This window comes from Hyperoodon ampullatus (genome assembly GCF_949752795.1).
Source record: "Hyperoodon ampullatus genome assembly, chromosome: 12".
Lineage (NCBI taxonomy): Eukaryota > Metazoa > Chordata > Mammalia > Artiodactyla > Ziphiidae > Hyperoodon > Hyperoodon ampullatus.
Window position 1 is genome coordinate 19,957,499 of NC_136925.1, and position 15,802 is coordinate 19,973,300.

Below are 15,802 nucleotides of genomic sequence, written 5' to 3' on the forward strand. Positions count from 1 at the left end.
ACACCATCAGATTTTGAAAGCTTAGCATGAAAACAAGAATATAAAGTATCTCAACTTTTAAAAGCTGATTACATGTTAAATGATATTTTGGAAATAATGGGCTAAAAATTAATCTCTTGTGTTTCTTATTTTTGTAACGTGGCAACTAGAAAATTTTGAAGTACATATGTGGATTGTGCTATATTTCTCCTAGACGGTGCTGCTCCAGACTAGTTTTAGCTGTGGAGGGGCCAGTACAACTTAATGTGTAGACTTTTTATAAATGCCACAATTATCACATATGCTAGGGGTACATTTTCAGACTACAAAAAGTAAAAAAAGCATTCATCTAAAGGGCTCAGAAACACCAAACTACACTATAATATCTCCATTATTTTAATGAATATTTATTAGCAAATAAGTATAAGGCACTGTACGAAATGCAGTGGTAGAACCAATGATTTAGGTGTTTTCTGACGTCCAAAGGCTTACAATCTAGTGAAGGAGACTTGTCACACATGAAAAATAATGATTCACACATAAAAAATAATGTATCACACAGGGCATATTTATATATAAAGTCTAATAATAGACTTTTTAATGACAGGCGAGGGGAAAGGGAAATTTTCAACTGGTGAGGATCAGGAAAGTCCTCTGGGAAGACAATAATTTGAGCAGACTAGGATTTATCTCTTTGCTTTCACCTAATTTTCAGCAGTTATGCAGCACTAGGCAAAGTATTTAAAATGCTTCTACCTAATTAAACCTGATTCCCCCAACCCACCAACAAACTGCATAAATTGCTTTTTACATTGGTACAGGAATCTGAAAAGATGGTGTTGACTACCTGAATACCAGTGATTGGGCCTACTTAACGCTGAGGACCCTGAATGTACACCAGCCTTTAACTGTCAAGGGCCAATGTTTGTGTGGCATGTGTATCAGGAAAAGGATAGAGGCATACTTACCCACTACCCCTTGGAGCCATTCAGTCCCTCCCTCTCACAGCTGTCTCCTGTAATGTGGAGTATGCTTTCCTGTCACAGGTCTGGCATTTCCATACCCCAGTTCCTCCGCCCCCGCCCCCACCCTCAGCCCCCGAGTCTCAAAGCATCAAGGTTCTTGTTTTACCTTTTGTGGCATTTGTAATGTTACTTTTACAGTCTTAATTTTACATTTCATAATACCCTCTTCTCTCCACAACCTATCCCTATGTATCAACTTCTGGACATAATAATACCTGTAACAGGGACCATTAAACTGCCTTTTATACTTCGAGAAATGTTCCTTTCCTTGATTTTCAGAAAAAGGAAACTCATTACAATGGGGACTATACAATTCAAGGAGGAGCATTAAGGGATTTTTGGATGGGAGTGCAAGATGTTCAAAATGCAGTTACGATTTCCATATTTAACCCCCACTTTTTTGTGTGATCATGAAGTAAAACTTCCAATGGTAAGATATGAAGAATTACAGCTTTACAGAACCAGTGGATCAAAGAGATACTCTCTGGATAAAAGCTGTTTGAGCATGAAATTCTGGGCGGTCTCATTTTATCTTAGCAACAAAACTGAAGCATTTAATGTTTGTCATCTTATTTCTAAGATATGTTGGAATAACCATCCTCTTAAACCTCACTTTGATGTTAACGGGTCGTAACTTCAGAAAATATAAATTAGGAACTGAAAATATATTCACCTGCCTGTTGATAAATGTTAAAGATTGGAAAAGGCACTTATAATCTAATACTACTGCTCTTTGTATAAGATGGCCAATGTCTTTCTCGTCTAAAAAGTTTTTTTAAAGTTACATAGGGACTTCTCTGGTGGCGCAGTGGTTAAGAATCCGCCTGCCAACGTAGGGGACAGGGGTTCGATACCTGGTCCGGGAAGATCCCACATGCCACGGAGCAACTAAGCCCATGTGCCACAACTAGTGAGCCTGTGCTCTAAAGCCCGCGAGCCACAACTACTGAGCCCACACGCTGCAACTACTCAAGCCCACGTGCCCTAGAGCCCGTGCACCGCAACTACTGAAGCCGAGGCTCCTAGAGCCCATGCTCCACAACAAGAGAAGCCACCGCAATGAGAAGCCCGTGCACCGCAACGAATAGTCCCCACTCCGCAACTAGAGAAAGCCCGCGTGCAGCAACGAAGACCCAACAAAGCCAAAAATAAATAAAATTTTAAGTTACTTAAAGTTATCCTTTAAATAAGTAAAGCATTCCACCTTATTTCTTATGTTTACTATAGACACAATGGCTTTCTTTCATAAAGGAAAAATGCTAACTATATTCAGATGTTTAAATACAGCTTTCAACTGATTTCAGTAACTCCTGAAAATATTTTGGAAAGTCTTTGCCAGTCTTTCCTCTTACCTCTCAGTAGCTGTTTTCTAAAATACAAAAACAAAAGCACTTTGACATGGTACCTATAAACCACCATGCAACTAGTTAGGGTTGGTTCAGAATTGTGAAGATCACTAATATCGGTACTTCAATTCCAGTTCTAGTAAGGTTGCTATCAAAATAGTTAAAATCAATTTTTATCTTCACTTTTAAAAAGAAACTTTCTGTATTTTGGTAAACTGATTCCAGTTATTAAACAATCAATCAAAAACAAACATTAAAAAAAAAAAACTCACAGAGCTTACCTGGTGGCGCAGTGGTTAAGAATCCGCCTGCCAATGCAGGGGTCACGGGTTCAAGCCCTGGTCCAGGAAGATCCCACGTGTCGTGGAGCAACGAAGCCTGTGCGCCACAACTATTGGGCCCGCACGCCTAGAGCCCGTGCTCCCAACAAGAGAAGCTACCGCAATGAGAAACCTGTGCACTGCAACTAAGAGTAGCCCCCACTCGCCCCAACTAGAGAAAGCCCACGCATAGCAACGACGACCCAACACAGCCAAAAATAAATAAACAAAACAAGAAAACCCCACAACTCAGTACAGTATATCTAAGTAGAAATCTTGAATAAGGAAATTGGAAATTCTTACTAAAAAAACTTTTATTGGAAAATTGCCCTTGTATATTGAAAGACAGTTACCATTTAAATTTAGGGTTTTTAGCTCAGATGAACACATTTAAAACAGTCTGAATTTTGAGCATTATCAGAAAGTCATATGGCCTATACTCTTCAATTCTGTAAAAACATTTCAAGATATATACTTATTTATTCAATATAATTAAGAACTATCCCAGATGTTCACTGAGCATTTCTATCACTTCTATTTTCAGTTTATATATATATATATATATATATATATATATATATATATGTAATTTAAAAGATTAGCTCACTTTCAGTTCTTTATATTTCTTGAGACTAAGAAAGCTTCTCCAAGAATGCCCACAGAAACATTGGTGGTAGGATTGGAGCAATTTTTGTAAAGCTTCGGAGTTAAGAGACAAACAACAAATAGCCCTACCTAAACAGTCCTTTTCATGAACTGGATTTTCAAATGTTAATAACACATCATGTATTATCCCTAAATTAGTTTAAGCCTATTTACATATTCAGTCTCTGCCGAGTTTCATAGCTTTCTTCCCACTGTGTAAAGCAGCATATGAAGCTGTTATTGATCACAGTAGAGGATGGGAAATTGTAATTACCACATACACTGTTGACAGAAAATGAATTTGAAGGGTAGCAGCAATAATGAATATAATGTTTTAAATATAATGAATATTATTAATTTAAATGTTTCTGAAGATTCTTCTTGCAATTACAAAGCATAGAAATACCAGATTTTCAAATATTGCCAAATATTTGAAAACCATGGTTTTGCTCCTAAAGTTACCTTTAATCAGAGGTTAGTAGATTTGGGGTTTTGACTCATACATAAATAGCTATGTTACAAACCCACTGCACAAGCAATAACGGAAAAAACATCAGCTAACAGCCTTATATAAACTCCAGAAAGCCAGGACTTTTGATGTTCCCCTAACTGTACATGTTCCTCAGGGATACTTTGTTGATCATTTTAAGGCACGTACAGCAAGGAGACTTTACTATTTTCGCTGAAGAGGATTTTTGAGAGCTTGGCTTGGAAGGGTGGGTTGGGGACACACACTAATAAGACACCAGAAATGTGAAGTGAGCCAAGGAAAGACCAGGCCAGCAGTTTGTTTACAGGCAATACCAATGGAAGGTTAAGGCGAGAAGGATGAGCTCAGACCAAATTATAAAATTTTAAATTACATATATGGCTTGCATTTTACTTTTATTAGACAGTGCTATTGTAGAAATAGATATGGAGAGCCATTATAATGTGCCACTTATAAATCTGGAACCACTTAAGATCTTTGTAAATATAAAGTTCAGCCAGATCTGAACTTCTCAAAGGGTATGGTAGGACTTGGATAGAGAGGATTTTTAGGCCTATTCAGTAAGTCATCAAGTGTAACTGGATGTAATAAATTAACAGCATATAATCACTGACAGAGCAAAGCACTCTAACATGTACAGCAAAGAGCTGGAATGGCAAACCTGCATATAACAGATCAAGCCCTGACATTAAAGCAGATGTGACACGAAGCTGGAAATACAGTTGAGATCAAGGAGACAAGTATAGAAGAAAAACGGGAAATAATAACAGATAAGAACAGGATAGAGAATATTAAGATAACCAGCAAAGTAGCAAGGAAACTTTTCAAGGAGAGTGATTCAGTGCCTCAGAGAAGTTAAAGCTTGTCTCGCAGCTTATGGGATCATAATTCCCTGACCAGGGATCAAACCCGGGCCCTGGCAGTGAAAACGCCAAGTCCTAACCACTGGACCGCCAGGAAATTCTGTAAAGCTTTTAAAAAATATAACTTTCATATCAGCCTACTGGTATCCTGTGAACAGTTCTTGAAAACAGAGGAGAGAGGAAAATCAACTTATAAGGGGCATCATTCCAAAATCACCACACTACCTAGGAAAAGGTGCAATAATATGCTTTATCCTGATAATGAAATACGTGGTGTTTCAACTTAAAGACAGTTTACTAGGGGCGGAGAGGAAGAGGAGATTGCTGGTGCTTAGGAGAACACTTACACTCTATAATTTTTAGAAAATATCTGAATCATTATTATTAATAAAGCAAATTTGGGAGGCTGGTTTAGCAGTTAAACTGTCTTTTATTTCCTGATCAGGCTAATATATTTATTAGCTTTACACTAAATGAGTTTTGCCTAGAATTTCAAAACAGAGAGACCGTAAGTAAATGAACACTAATTCTAAAAACTAAAAAACATACTAGCACAAAAGTAGATCCATATGGCTAATTTTAATTGACATCTCTTACACAGGTTGACTCTTAACTAGTACAACATTAACACAGTAATTTAGGGAACTTGGAAATAACTTGAATAATGCTCTGTGAAGAGTTGAGAGTTTTATTCCTCAGAATATATGGCTTTGAGAAAGGTTTGACCTACCACTCTCTCCCTCAAACAGTAACTAAGTATCACAAAAATAATGTACCAGGAAATGTTCATAATATGTAAGGTATTACAGGGCAAATGAACAGTAATGTAACATTTCCTGTATTTTGTAAAACTAGGTCTTCACAACAAAAGTATGAATGAAATGAAGAAAAAACCATCTAGGCAGACTTTTTTTTAAGTATTTATTTTTATTTTTTGGCTGCACCACACGTGGGATCTTAGTTCCCCAACCAGGGATTGAACCTGTGCCACCTGCATTGGAAGCATGCAGTTTTAACCACTAGACCACCAGGGAGGTCCCAGAGTTTTTTTTTTTTAACACAAGCTGTATCTCATAGAATGCTGAAAGCTAGAAAAATATCAATCTAATAGCATCTCTTTTTTACAGGAAAGTAAACTAAGGACCAAAGAGGTTATATTTGTGTTTGCTCAGTTCCTTTTATTAAATGTCTCAATGATTAAGAAAAAAATAATTTTGTTTTTCACCTGAAACTATTGGGGAAATAAGAGGGATTATCTAAATCATTGAAATTGTGAGACTATATCAATTCAGTCTTTTGCTTTAGCAACCTGTACTTTTCTAAGTTTATATGAAAAGTGAATAAATATAAACAGGCTACATCAGGCTTATTAGAATGGGAAAGCCCTATAAATACAAGAGATTAGTGTGTCTTACATCCATCAATTTTAATTGAAACAGTCTAGGTACACTAGTTGAAACTAGTTCAAAACTTAGCCAAGATTTTTGGTACCAAAAACCTCGAAAGTCGGTTTCTCCCTTGATATCAACTAATTAATATTTAATATCATAAAACCTGTTAAAAATGGTTTTAAGGGAGGAGTTCCCTGATGGTCCAGTGGTTAGGATTCAGCGCTTTCACTGCCATGGGCCGAGTTCAACCCCTGGTCGGGGAACTAAGATCCTGCAAGCCACACAGTGCAGCCAAAAAAATAAATGGTTTTCATACCTGGAAGAGGTCCTTAAGAATAGGCAAAATGATCTAAAATGTTTGAATTGCCATATTTAGGTGGAAATGTTTTTTAAGGATTTAGACCCTCTAATCAGCAAAGACAGAGCATATGAAAAAAGTATAAACTATATTCCACAAGTAGGCTAACATGGACTCTCACCAAATCCCAGAACAACAAATCTGGAAAAGGTAGTTTTGAGACCCCTGCCAAAATAAGGAATGTAGTCTCATTAACTAGCAAAAGAACGTATATGAAGGTATGCTGTATTAAATGTAAATGGACAAAGAAAAAAAAGGAAAAAAAAAAAAAAAAAGGAAATGGGAGTTCCCTGGTGGTCTAGGGATTTTTGGTGCTTTCACTGTCCTGGCCCGGGATCAATCCCTGGTCAGGGAACCAAGATTCCACAAGCCACGCAGTGTGGCCAAAAAAAAAAAAAAAAAGGCTAAACCGAAATACTGCTCAATGGTTTATTCTAAGTGTTCAGAAATTGTATGCTAAAATAAAATCTATCGTACTATTCCCCAAAAAAAGGGCTTTCAAAATAATCTGCTTTGCTCAGTCAAGAATGCCACTAAGTTTGCAGCCTTAGTCACAAAATGTCTTCTATATACCCATTAGCATGCTAGGTGCTGTTCTCTTTTCAAGTAACATTTATTCAAACTTTTTCCTAGACAATTTATTTTAAATAAGCTGTCACATGTGATTATACAGAGATTAAGGTGGTTTCTTCTAAGATAGTGTACACCATACTGTTGTATTTTACTACTCAGTTCTATTTTTAAACTATCACTTTTTATATTAATTTGCACAAATTAGTACAAAAGATGAAGAACTGAGGCTACGTTCATTTTGCAATCAGAGGACTGCAGGAAAAAGAGCCATTTTTCATGGGAGGGATGAGTGAATTCCGGAAAAGGCAAAACCTCTGGCTAGCAAGAGTGGAAAGGGAAGAAATTTAGGTGCCTGAGGGTTGCAGACCTGCTTTCAGGGTCTACCCACCTCCCCAAAGCAAATAACTCGCCTGCCTAGGAGGAGTCAGTGTTCCTAATTGAGCACTCTGCTTCCTGGCACTGGAGGGGTAAGCTTGCCTGCCTGCCTGCCTGCCCTCAAGGAAATGATAATAAAGCCTGTTAGTCCTTGTGTTCTCACACACACACACAACTTACAGTCACCTGTCTCAGTGGATAGGCCCAGGAACACCAGACCACTTTGATCTTTCTTTCATAAATATGAAAAAAGCAGAATCACCAAACATTTGAGAAAAAAATCAAAAGCACTGAAAGTAAATAACCAAAGTGAAGTAATATTTCAATGCATTCTTTAAGAAACTGGTTATCTTTTTAAAAATTGACAGAATTCAAGAGTGAGCAAGACAGTCCATACATAATATGAGCCCGCTCTACTGGTAAAATTTAAAATCAATATATGCCCCAGAAGAAAAAAAAAAGTGACAGAAAAGTAAAGATAGTTAACAGGAATTGGGAAATGAAGGAGAAGAAAGTATTGTGTGCTGTTTCCCCATATAGTGAAGAGCAAACAGGTACTAAGTGTAGTTGAGGTAATCGATTGAACTTAACAGTTCAGAAAAAAAAGGAGGACTAGAGTAAGCCAAATATCTCACAAAGGGTAAAAAAAAATACTGCTTAAGCTTAGTAATTAAAAGATATGAGGGTAACTACAATCAGAACTAAGCATTCATTCATCTGTTAACTGACTAGGGTGTGAGCAGAGAAGTAGACTTTCTCAGCCAGCCTGTGCTCTATCTTGTTTTCCAGGTATAAGTCTTTTAAAAGCCAACTAGAGGGCTTCCCTGGTGGCGCAGTGGTTGAGAGTCCGCCTGCTGATGCAGGGGACACGGGTTTGTGCCCCGATCCAGGAAGATCCCACATGCCGCGGAGCGGCTGGGCCCGTGAGCCATGGCCGCTGAGCCTGCGCGTCTGGAGCCTGTGCTCTGCAACGGGAGAGGCCACAACAGTGAGAGGCCCGCGTAATGCAAAATAAATAAATAAATGCCAACTAGACTCATCAGCAAAACAAGAATTCTATCTTCAAGTACCCCTTCCTCATAAAGAAGTTAAGTATAGATGGGGCTTGGTAGGTCGATACTGTTTTGTTCAGCAGCTTAGAATTAAGCTGAACATCGACATAAAGAAATATTGTTGGGCTGGGCTGTCAATAATTAATAGATATAAAAATTAATGCAGTCTATAAACCCACAGCTCCCTTTAAGACTTTTTTAATGTCAGACGATTTAAATGTGGATCTTCATGATCTTAATTTGCTTAAAACATTAGTATTTCATGTTCATTAATTTTTAAGCTTTCCATGTTGTGAATTAAGTGGCTCAGAACTTTTTATTCCTTCAAGTTAACATGCCACAATTAAGCCTAATTCAGCAAATAAGCTAAACTGAAAATTTATTTCCACCAAACTAAAAAATATTTTGAAAAATATTTTTAAATGCCTAGCACCATTAAGTAAGATTTCCCTGCCCTGGAGGAGCTTCTATCCTAGGAGGCAAAAGAAACCATATACAGAAGAAACAGAGTAACTTTAAAGAACAATGAGTGGTAGTAGTTCAAACAGACTAATCAAGACACTAAGCAGCAGGGAGGATAAGCCAAAGAAACCACAGCATCTGCTGCTGGACCCCTAACTGCTGCTGCTGTCCTAAATGCTAAATGGATCCTCAGAAAACCATCAACTAACACTTAAAGTATAATTTTAGAATAAAAGCTTTTCATCCTGTTTTAATTCTATTTATAAATGAACCTGAAGTTAGGTAGGGTGCCTAGAAGAAATTACACCTGTCAATGTTGAAGGATTCCTAGGAATTCAACTTATGCAAATTCTTGTGAATTTTTATTATTTCAAGAAGATACTAAATTTTGCCAGAACTACCCTGTGATTACATATGCATCTGGCTGCAGAGAACTGAAGTGTACTCCACCAATTTTTATACAGATGACCTTTGACATACTGCTCATTTCTGGTTTTCCTCCAAGCTCATTCCAAATATTAAGTATACTAAGAAACAGAATTAGTATATATGCTTTTCTAATTTCCCATGATGTGTTAAATAAAGCAGTTTTAGAGGCCTCTTTTTTTTTTTTTTTTGCAGTACGCGGGTCTCTCACTGTTGTGGCCTCTCCCGTCGCGGAGCACAGGCTCCGGACGCGCAGGCTCAGCGGCCATGGCTCACGGGCCCAGCCGCTCTGCGGCATGTGGGATCCTCCCGGACCGGGGCACAAACCCGTGTCCCCTGCATCAGCAGGCGGATTCTCAACCACTGTGCCACCAGGGAAGCCCTAGAGGCCTAATTCTTGAGTCCTCCAATTAAAGCAACATGAATACCAATATATTAAAAAATATTCTCTTGAAAAATGACGCTGTAAGAGTTTTTACTCATGACATAGATGTACCTAGTTCTAGCAATTTTGTGTTCAAATGATGCAGTACTGGCATTTTCTAATTCACATAGGAAAAAATCAGGACACAAGTTGAAATGCCAAGTTGTTATACACATGGCATGACTATTCAAATTTCTTCATCTCATTTGAAATTAACAGCAATAGAGCCACACCAGATACAATGATCTTAGAACTCTTCTGTTATACCATGGTATGTTTCTGTACCTGGAAGACTAGATTTTGGAATCTACAAAACTCTTTTCTACACATTTAGTACTGTGAACACGCCCTAATCACATTCTTTACTTAATCAGTGGTAATGGCTTGTCCACATCAAAACCTTTGCCCTTTGCCTTGGAAAAGTAGAAACTGGCTGTAGTTCATAAATGACAGATGTCAATTCCCTTAGGTACCCCAAAATTCTCTCCAAAATGTTATTTTGTATCACAAGAATCCTTTCAGAATACAGATTGAAAGCCTAAAAAGGTGAAGAAATGACAATTCATGTACATTACAGATAGCAGCTTCAGATTAGACTTGTTTTTAAACCACTCTACAAAGTAAAAAATCAGGTATTCACTGAAGCTTGTAGTAAATTATTCTAAAATAACCTTATCTTGATCTATTGCTTGTGTTAAAAAAAACATTTCAGGAAACTTACAGTTGAAGACACTAATTTCCAAAGTGGTTTATTGGGACTTCTCCCTCACCCAAAGTCTTATTCAGCAGTCTTGAGGTGAACAAGAAAAAAAAAAGTACTAGTTTGGCATCTGCACAGGGAACCAAATAGGCAATGTAAATGGTTTTCAAAACCCCCTAGTAGTGTACAAGAATTTTTCAGGTATAAAACTTCCATGACTGTTCTGAAATGACAAAAGCTTTTTTCAATCATTAGTGTAACTTTTAGCAATGATAACACAAACTAAACGCTGCACTAAATGACCTAAAAGGATCTTTGTCTTCATGAAGTGGCCAACACTACCTCCCCCCAAGAAATCCTAGGGCTGAGCCAAAACCTCCTGAATGTATTTACAAGCTCCCCATTCTTTGATAATGATTTGCCAACTTAGCTTAATAGAACGTATTTTAAGCTCAATTTCACCTACCTAACCTCATTTGCGCAGTCACCTAAATGTGCAGCATTCTATTAAAGCAAAAGTTTGTTCACTCCCCTCTCCTGTATTACTTACAACCTCCGTCACTCATCTCCAAACCTCCAGAGTGACAGAGAATGGATGGAGCAGTGAATGGTCGGGGCACGTTACCAGAAAAGCAGAGCCAAATTACCAGTAACTTCTTCATTGCGTCCACCGGCGTGTGTGAGCACAGAACATTTTCATCGTCAATTAAAATTAAGTGCAGACCAACACTATACATTTATCCTATACAGCATCTCCCCATCATGTGCCTGAATTAGGGACCTTGGGGAATTTGTTTGTACCATTGGCTAGTTACTTTGAATGTATGAGTAATTAAAAGGCGAAAGACTTCTAAAGATTCCAAGTGTCTATTTTAAAGCTGTTAAATGAAAAACGATGGAGGACACCCACAATAATTCTTGGACTCCTGGAGATCCTAAGACATGCTACAAAAATAGGTCTTTATTCTTAGGAAAATATAGTCAGAGCTAGCTTCCTTATGCTATACATAAAATCTTAACATCAGAGGCAGTACAGATAGTACAGATAGTTTTTGAACTGATCTCCAAACAAGCACAAACCCACTACGTTGAAAAGAACAGGTAATTTGAGGTTTTTGGCAAAAGACAGTACTTCACACATCTAATCCAAATCAGAGAGCCTGCAGACAGTTTTCAGTGAGATAAAAGGAATGAAATAAATATAAATTCTACAGATAAATAAATGTAAGAGAATTTAAATAAGCTAACAGAACTAATTTTTTTTTAATAAAAATACTAGTCAGGTACAAGCTTTTGTTTCTCAATGCCAGACTTCTAAATGTTTATCAGACTACTGTTAATATCATTAAAAACCTAATTTTGGACCAGGGCATCAGTTATAATACTGTTTTGCATTCATAAAAAAGATTTGTTTCTTTCAACTGAATGCTCCTGGTCCTGAAAAATATTTTAGGCATATTACTGAAGGCAGACTGTGGTACTAATAAAACTTACATCTTATGTACTTTTTTAAAAAGTGACAGACAAAAAAGTCCATCTAATTTGCCCACAGTTAAAAATGTCTTTAAACATTGGTTTATAATTAGCATCTCAATAAAGTAGTGGCATGCCCTATTGAGTGGTATTACTGCGTAATTAATACTACACTTTAAAACACCATCCCCACAAGTCTGTTCATTTTATGTACTGTTACTTCTTTATTCATTCATTTTATACCCACCACTGAATTCCTACGGTCAGATAAAAATTTTACAGTGTACATCACTGGGGAGAAAACAAACCATGGTGGGTATTCTTGGAAGCTTTAGGAACCTGAGCAATCATTTACTCTAGGGAGATAGCTCCCTCACCTAAATGCATGAAGTACTTCTACTTTTTAATTTCTCCCCTTAAAAAGACTATGTCATACTGGCTTGTTTTTTGTTTTGCTATGTTTCTGATCAACAGTGACTTTTGGCTTAGCGATCAAAAAAAAGCTGTCCTGAATGTGACAATTTTGCCCATCTAGCATGATGATATTCACCCTCATACAAGTCTTTTCAAATAGCTATATACAAGTGAATGCCCGAGGTCACCCCACCAATCCATTCCTATGTTGTTCCTAGTTTATCATGAAGAAAGTGTATTTTCTTAAATCAGACTTGCAGTTAATTGGTAGATAAATTTCTCATGATGCTACAACAATGGCCAGGCCATCATGAGTGTGCAACCGCTCTCTTTGTGCTAAATCCACCCCCCCCCCCCGCATTTCTAACATCTGATTCAGTCACAATGCTGGAAAACCTTCCACAAAATGCATGTTTGGGAAAATATATCGAACACAATTCTCTCACAAAGCAACTTTCTAAAAACTGATTAAAGTGATGATCACTTTTGATTGCCAAGTAGTCTGCAGAAACAAAATCTTGCGTCTGCTTTGGTTAGGTAACTCAAGTTTTCTTTTTTAACAATCAGAATGCTTTAAGGATACATTTTTTCACCCCAAGGAAGGGACTCGACTCTTGGATTTAAGACCCATTCCTTGACAATATATACAACATTTCTTTAACTTGTCATCTGTCCATTCTTTGAAGCTGTCAAAGCCAAGAACCCATAAACAAATCACAAATAGCAATAACCTACATTAGTTAACATTCCCCTTTTTAACATGTTGACATTTTTACTAAAGGATTCGTTATTTTTGCATTTCCATTTCTCATATCCCATGACATTCCATAAAATTGCATTATTGCTTTATAGGCCACACAACATTCAAAAGTATGTTTATATGCATTGCCTGTTTTCCTTGATCTGATAAGAGTTTGATATTGATTTTACTACAGAAATTTAAGTTTGAAAATACCAGTTAGTATTTCTTCTCAGTACTTAATTGTTCACATCACTAATCACTACATGCATATTTAGCTCTGATTATATTGCTCAAAAACTGCACCCATTATCAGAACAGTGCAAATGATTATTTAATTTTAAAAGTAATTATAATGGCTTAAATTCAGTTAGTCAAATGAACACTGTCAAGTGATTTCACTTGAGTGTGTATATATTTCATCACCACTGTTTACATTACCCATCAATTCTTCACAATTTTTTAATATCAGTTTTCCCTCCCAAATACCCAAACTAAGAATGCCAAATAGTCTTGGAAACCCACAGCTCCACATTTTAATGTTTTCTTAAGAACACATTTGTGAACTCACAAAAATGTTCATCTTTCAACTTTGACAATGCAGTTCTTACTTTTAAGTCAAACAAACCTGTTCTAAAATCCCAACAAATAATTCTGAGAATTAACTTAAACACCTTGACAGTGTCCCTTAAAAAGGGTATGACAGTAAAGTGCCAATAGGCATGGCAATGACCTCTTTGATGGGATCATTTAACTCCTTGGAACTGGGAAATGCCAGCAGCAAGGATTACACTGAGATTCAATTTTACTGAAGGCTACATTTAGTTTACCCACTTTCCACAACCTATTATACTCATTATATGTTAGAATGAAATGTAAATGTTCTGTGTAGCCCTCAAACTTACGCTAAGATTTGAGAGAGATGTACTTTAAAAAAGCACGGGGTAATATATAAAATCAGTGGCAAAAAGTTTCATTAAGCACCAGGAACTAATTTTTGTCACCCCATACTCATTTTGTAGGTAATGTTTCAATAACCGGCAAGGCACATTTACATATATTCCAATGAATACTTATTGACAAATTTTAAATTACACTCTATGTCCCAGCTATCCCAGTAACTGACATACAACATACTAAAATGGTTTATTAAGATAACATAAAAAAACCAATTAATGTGAAACATACAGGCTATTGGCAACCACTATCTAAAATTATGTAAGTACAAATAAACACTGAAATGTGTGCATTTCTAAGTTTTTAAACCAGAATATTTCTATACTAACACACATTTATATTAATGACACATAAAAAAAATAAAAACTTTATTACAAAAATAAGTTACACTCGCCTCCAGCTTACAGTATAAAACAATTTTATTTGCAGGAATGCAAAATGATTGTTTGCCATGAGCAGTTTGAACATATGACATGTCTAATTTTCTTGTTAAATTTGCATTTACTGGGGAAACTGGTGTGTATAAAACCTTAATTAAGTATAAGCTCTGATCTTCATCATGGTGCCTATTGGGTGTGTGATATAACTGCAGTATCCCTTTGGGGAAGGGGAAAAGGGATTTCTTTATACCAAGTCTCAATTAAACTATAATTTCACTTCTGACTTTAAGCTATCAATTTAGGACTTGGCAAAAATTTTTTTGAGGGTGATTCAATAGAGGATGCTTCACCACTGAACACTCACTGTCATCAAGGTGCTTTAGAAAATTAAAAACATAGCACAAATGATTGTACTCTATTCTACAAGTTATCATGACCTGCATAAGAAATGGAAAAGCTGATTCACGTTTTTGCAGTGATCAGCAATAAGAAATGCACTAATGAAACATACCTTTTACCTAAAAAGCTAAACTACAGCCGTATACTAATTTCTATGATTTATGAAAAAACTTCAAAATATCCAAATGTCAGGCTTCGCTGTACAATTGTCAGTTTTAGTCTGACTTTTTATAAAGGGACACTGCAGTATTTAGTACAAGTTCGGATGCACTTTTTTTGAACATCTGATGTCTTACAAAAGTAACATCTTGCTAAACTATTATACATCCAAATAACTACAATATCTGAAGAAGCAAGGCTGCTTTTTCAGCCACAAAATACGACAAAAGCAAGGCCTGTTATGATGGTCATGAGGAAGTCTTACAAGCCTCTGAAACTAAAGGCAACTAAGAATGTTACATTTGGTATATTAAAATCTTACCCTCATATCATTTAACAAGCCTTGCTTTTATCTACAAAGATTTTCTATGTACAGTACAGACAGGGTATAGTTCAATCCTCTGCTACTGAGGTAGTTAACCAACCCTTTAAAAAAGGTTCTGAAAAGAACCACTATCTGGAATGCCTGACTAACCAGCTCTGATGATTACACCTGAAACTGCATATCTGAACACAATTCAAAAGTGATTACTATAAAAAAGATATAGACAATCATGATTAACCTTGGTGAGCAGAAATAAAATTTAAGGATACCAACAATGGCATTCATCTATACCACTGCAATAAAATTTAAATGCACAAATTCAAGAGAATATTTCAGAAAACCAATGCTGGGATCCTTAATTTAAAAAAACAGGGGAAAAATCTACTTAGAGCAGATTTTTTAAAGAGAAGAACTTTATTCTTTATTAAGATACCATGCTAGAAGTTATGAAGAATTTCTGTTGGAACACATTTGGAAAATAGAGTAGCTTTAGTTTAATAACTTGCACTGCAGAGAAAATTGTTAAA